Source organism: Falco peregrinus, chromosome 7 (genome assembly GCF_023634155.1).
Source record: "Falco peregrinus isolate bFalPer1 chromosome 7, bFalPer1.pri, whole genome shotgun sequence".
Taxonomy (NCBI): Eukaryota; Metazoa; Chordata; class Aves; order Falconiformes; family Falconidae; genus Falco; species Falco peregrinus.
In genome coordinates, this window is record NC_073727.1 from 31,060,344 (window position 1) to 31,066,343 (window position 6,000).

Sequence of the window (6,000 nt, forward strand, 5' to 3'; positions counted from 1 at the left end):
TTTTTGGGCCTCATGAAGAAATTGTTTTTTAGTTAGCTGTACTTGAGGTTTGCTTCTGACATTTCCTAACCAAATAGGAATGAAATGGTGCAGCAATTGCCCAGCAATGGATATGCTTACAAAGTGAATAATGAAATATTACTAGGAGAGAAGGATATTGTCCATTAGGGAAGTTCACTGAGAAATGTGTTGAGTGATAAGGCTGAGTGACAAACGTGTTGGAATTATCACATGTGGGCAAATGTTATGGCAGTGGCTTAAATCAGGGGAGATATGGCATGGTGCAGCATAACCTAAGTCTTGGAATCCAGCATTATGGATTGGCTCCAAAAAAGCTGACTCGTTCTTTGCACCTCTGGCAGATTCATGCTGCTTGACTGTGTGTACCTGTTGCTCATGAGGCAGGATTTGGTCTGTGGGCTGGTGAGTAAAATTTACAGCATTCCCAGAAAGCTGAAATTGAGGAGTGAATCATTAAACAGGCATATGTTGCACATCTTACCAACAGCAACCATTTGCTAAGGCTACAAAACCAGTGCATTGCAGATGTTTCTCAGTCTCACCTGATAAACCTGGCAAACTGCAGAAATATTTGTGCTTGTGTGCCAAAAGAACAGAGTTGGTATCGCAAGCTTAGAGGCTATTCTGGAGTGTAAAATAAAGCCGGATCACTGCACAGTAATACCACTTTAATTACAAAAGTCATGTTACTTCAGAGTCTATAAGATCATTGCTACATTTTATAATCTCTACTTTCATTTGACCCTAGGCAGTTGAAATTAAGTGAGGGTTAGAATAAAGGTTAAGGCTACTGGATTTCCCTCATCACTTTAGCTTTAAAACAACACTCAGCTAAGTTGGTATAGTGTTCTCCTGGGACATAAGTAAGGTAGTATTCAACTACTAGCAAGATAGCTTATAAAAGAAAAGAAAACAAAACAATTATTGAAGGGTTCATCCTTAGGTCAAAAGAGGCATGTATAAAAACCTATTTGAGCTAATAGATTTCCAGGCAGACATTCCTGATTTCTTACACTGAATAGTGTGTAAGCATGGTCAGATTTCTTCATATTGAATATCCCCAACTTTTCTCAAAGTCAGTAGATGTGCTTTACATGCATGGTACATATTAAAAATATGCATACATTAATTCAAGAAGAATTGGGCTCCCTCTCCCTCTTCCAGAGGTGCTAAATACCCATATCTTTTGTCTGGAATGGAAAATGAGGTTGCTCGTATTTAGTTAAATGGAGTTAATAAGCAATGAAAGGAGCTATTTTTAGCTCCGTGAGCTTTGCTCATTAAATGCAGAAATGGGTGCCATGAATTGAGGTATAAAATGTTAACCTTGCAGGAAGTGAATTGTCTTGGACTTTATACACAGAATTTAATACAAGGTATTTTAAAGTGAGAATATGCATCCCTCTGTCTCTATATACATATATAGATTCAGAGAAAAAAAATATATTTCTGTACTTACAATGAGAAATAATTCTCATTTAAATTGTTTTGTTTCATGAGCAACTTATATAGCTATCATATTTTTTCCTTTTTATTGCCTATCATTTTTACTGTAGACTCCATTAATAGGTAGCTTTCTTGCACTGGCAGGTCCTCAGATGTATAGTAAGGGACCATTTCTGTCTTCCAGAAGCTTATTGTGTGTGTATCTTGCTGAATTCATCAGGATTTACTGTAGGAAGGTGAGTTGTATTTGTTTTTAGAGGAGCTAGTTCGATAAAAATCTAAGTCTCTGTTGAGGCAGTAACTGTTTTATGATATAATCAAGCACGAAATTCAGAGCAACAGAAACTAATGTTTCTTGTAAGACTTGTTAATTCTGTGCTGACTAATTATGATTAATATTCCTATTCTTGTCAAAAGTAACCCAGATATACTGTACTGAAGTATACAGCATGTACTAGATGAGCAAATTGTCATTATATGGACTGGAATATGTAGCATTATCTTCCTGGCCTGCAACTAATGATGCATATAAGTAAATTTACATTCCTGAGTAGCTCTATTAACTTTACACATGAATGTGTATTTCCAGCAAATTCTATGGCATACTCTTGCATATAGAATTATTCATACATACAAATTTCTACAAGACTCCTAACGTTTGTAGCACTGGGGATACGGATCACAGCCCTTCTAAAGAACAAGTATATAAATTCTTAGTACAATTTTTAGATCACATCTAGTCTAAATCATAAATAATAATTCTTAATTTCATCTTTTGCTGACTCATACTTAGATCAATGAACTTCTTGCTACATGGAGGGCTTTTTTTCATTTTTTCAGGGGAAATAAATTGATTTTAGGGCTAAAAGGACCTAAGAAAAAAATAGTGGAGCTTAGAAAAGCAGTAATGACATATGTAATACAAGCCAATATAAATTTAAGTGGCACAGAACACCAGTCAGAACTGTTTTCTCCAGCCCATACTGATGATGTAAATTGAGTATCAACAGATACAAAAAAGGATGTTAGGAAGCAATTTTTCTAGCTGAGAATAATAAAAATATGAAATACCCTACCAGGCACTAGGCTCAAGCCAAAAACCTTGGGATCATCCAAAGGAGCAATAGATACCTTTTTGTGTGACAAAGCAGCACTAAAAGAATGGTCCCCAGCAGATTGTGGACACCTTATGTATTACCTTGAAATTATCTATTTTCCAGACATTCCGATATATATCAGCATATGATGATTGCTTTAAGCAATTATATCTTTTTCTTTTCAGAGGACAAATAATGAAGGTTTGTAATGGTCCAGCCCCTATAAAAATGACAGTTTTCACAGGCAGTTAAAACACCATCCAAAGCCAGCCTGAGCGTAAACAATGAAGTATCTAATATGGGATCACTGAGCATATGTTTTTATGAGCAATTAAGTATTAGCCTGAGATGAAAAGTTTTCAGAAAACACCTTCATTTCTTCAAAGCAGACTCTTCACAATTATCTTGTCTCAGCTTTAGAAAACAACTGTTTCAAAGCATGCTATTTCTCACAACTACTGCAGCTGAATATTTTGCAGTTGCTTTAATTTGCCCTGTATGAGTGATCAGCTGAGACAAAGTCATGACAATGAGCATCTTAACCCTGTTAGTAAGAGGCCCTTGCAGTTTAAGAGTTAAGCAGGCCATTTAGATGGGGTGGACTTTAAGACAGTGCTATTAGATGCTTTTAGTAGCCAGGGTTTTTTTATTAATTGAAGGCAACTTGGGGTCAGCAGTGGGAACGGCTCTAAAGTGCATCTTGCTCCTGGAAGAACTCTGGACACAGGTGATTTGAATGTTCAGTGGGAGGAGCTTTAGCCCATGTGCAGGCACACTTAATCACAAAGGGTTTCTCTCCTAGTGTGGGTTTTGTATGCTGGTTTTTTGTACTTCTCTGATTTTTCTTCTTACCTGCTCTTTCTGTGTCTAGATACGGTGGGTGAGAGGCAGCCAGTCAGAAGAAGCTTGAAAGCTGCCTAATAGCCTATGTACATTTTGCTAAAGATTATTTCCTAATTGTTTATTATTCTTGATGCCTAGTGTAATAACATTAAAACAGTATTTGGGCATTTCTGAATGTGGGCCATTTGAACCTGGACCTGGAAAGCAGACATCATTTCCTTACAGGACCATTTCTAAGGAGTTGTGTTCTCAGAAATGTTTTTTCCTGGGAACGCACATAATTTGTGAGTTATTCAGCTATCAAGGTAGTTTTTCTAAGACTGTAACTATTTGCGTCAAGCAATGGTAATTTGTTCTTCTCTAGCTGATTGGATCTGTTGTCTTCCAGTGCTTGTGCTCACCCCCATTCATTCATACTGTGTTATAGGCCTGTTTCTGGAGGACGCTGAGTACCTGCGGTTTGATTGAAAGTTATTGCATCTCTCAGGAGTAAATTTAATTTGAACGATACCCTCTATAACCCAGTATGATATGATGCATTAGAAAATAAAGCAATAACAGAGTATCTACAAGCCATTTTTCCAATCTGATTTGAGGAAAAGAAATTGTAGCAGAGAAAACCTCAGAAATAAACTGTTTTTTGTTCTTTAGCTAATATAGAAGTTCCTTGAATCCTGAAAACTAAAAAGAAAGAGAGAAAAAAAAAGAAAATTAGGCATTGGTCATAAACAGCCCTCTGTCAGCTGTTAGCAACTGGGATTGGTGTTTTGTTACCAACGTTATTTCAGGTAAATGAGAAGGCAGAATTGTAAACAAAGGAAAATGTTCAATCCCTGAAGTGAAACGTGGGCTGACATCTAGCATTTATAGCTTGGTACATTCTCATTAATCTATTCTGTTAAATATTTCTTTTCTTTAACACTGACTAAAAAAGAATACTAATTTAACATTTCTCTGCTGTTTCTAAGTGTTATGTTATATTTGAGAGTTTACTTGCTAATATATTTTTCTTTCCAAAGAGCTCATGCAGTCTTCACTTGGATCATGCCGTGGAAAAGAATCACTGCATTTCTTAAACTATTAACAAATACTTTAAGTGATGAAAACCCACCGAAGCCAGTAGGAAACACAATCCAGCAATTACACAGCAGCAGCAACCTGGCTTTTTTTCTGATTTCGAGTCAGTGGAAGAGTAGTAGTCATTGTAATTATGTCTTTAAAAAATACTTAATAATGTTTGCTTGTTTCTGACATACCTGAAGACTTGTCCGCAGAGTCTGATGCTAAAAAAACCCTGTATACTCCAATAAAATGTATTGTCAACCTCAGATTCATATAAAACATTTTTAATGATGTACTGGTATTGTTTTGGCCACAGTGTTTATATCAAAAAGGACATGGGGATGAAGAGAGTACTACTTAGAACTTAGTGTAAAGATGCAGTAGAAAGACTTACAGTTGTATCCATAATTTTTGAGATTTGTTACTCAGCTCAGTCCTGTTGAAGCACTGACAGAAATTCCTTTGTTCTCAACATGATCCAGCCTGTGTGTCCCTTTTCAGTTTATGTCTGGACTGGTAGAAAATCATGATTATGAAATTTTTATAGTAAAGCTGTTGTATACATGGTATTTACTGCAAAATCCAAGTCTTGTAAGACAATAGGATTCAAAAGGTTCAAAGCTAGGTTTTCAACTGTTATTTCAGGGTCAGATTTTCAAAAGATTTTAAAAGTCAATGTTGCAGAAGTGGTGGGGAAATATGGCCTTAGCCTGGCACACTAAGATCTTTTATACCCTGGTCTAGCTGGACTGAGGACCAACAGTACTAAGATCTGTTAAGTGGGCTGTGTCACTAACAATGATGTATTCTGCTATCTACTGAAAGAACTGATTTTCATACTTCATTTACAGTTAGCACTTATGTAATGGCTGTAAATTTTTGGATGAGATATTGCTGAAAATAACTTTTATTTTCTAACCATTTATCTTTTGAGAAATTTTAATAAACTAGTTTGCCCACCTAACTTAACTGATGCATTTAGGCGCTTGAACTGGCTCAGAGCTTTTTGTTCAGGTGATCTCAGAGTTGGCCTGTGTTTGGTTCAGGAGCTGCAAGATTTTGCTTCCTTCTCAGAGCCCTTTTCCACTGTAAGACTGCGTTTATTATTACTGCTCTCCCTTACTGGCCATCACCACTCATGAGGGGAGGCACACAGCTGCTGAGGGTAGCCAACAGCAGCATTAGGGGGTGGATCTGTCTGCAGGGTGGACATGTCCAGCACTGCAGTTCACCAGGGTATGTTTGACATTGAACTAGGCCTTAATGAAACACTGCAGGAAGCTACTTGTTCATTTCAGAGTGAGGTTTTCTTCACAGTTTTGGGAAGAGGGACAACTTTAAAAAGTTTTGTCTTTATATGAAAACTTCATTTTTAGTCAAAATATAGTTTTGCTTGAAAACTTTCACCTACCCTTAGCAGAGACCTCACTGGCCCCTTCTGGAATGCTGTTGGCTGTACCTGTGGGATAAGTTAAAATCCCTTGAATAAACAAAACCAAAACCTGAGGACATCTTATGTCCCTAGGGAAAT

General features: G+C 36.8%; 1 long non-coding RNA gene across 4 annotated transcripts in view; it reads left to right on the top strand.

Moving 5' to 3' along the window:
- The window catches only part of LOC114013493 (uncharacterized), a 73,673-nt gene extending 68,254 nt beyond the window's left edge, over positions 1-5,419 (top strand). For 2 of the 4 annotated variants that reach the window (XR_003556497.2, XR_003556500.2), the window contains 2 exons: positions 1,612-1,703; positions 4,427-5,417. This is a non-coding gene — a long non-coding RNA (uncharacterized LOC114013493). Of the gene's footprint in view, positions 1-1,611; positions 1,704-3,545 lie in introns of all 4 variants that reach the window. The other 2 variants (XR_008748240.1, XR_003556498.2) reach the window with 2 other exon arrangements.
- The last annotated feature ends 581 nt before the right edge of the window (positions 5,420-6,000 follow it).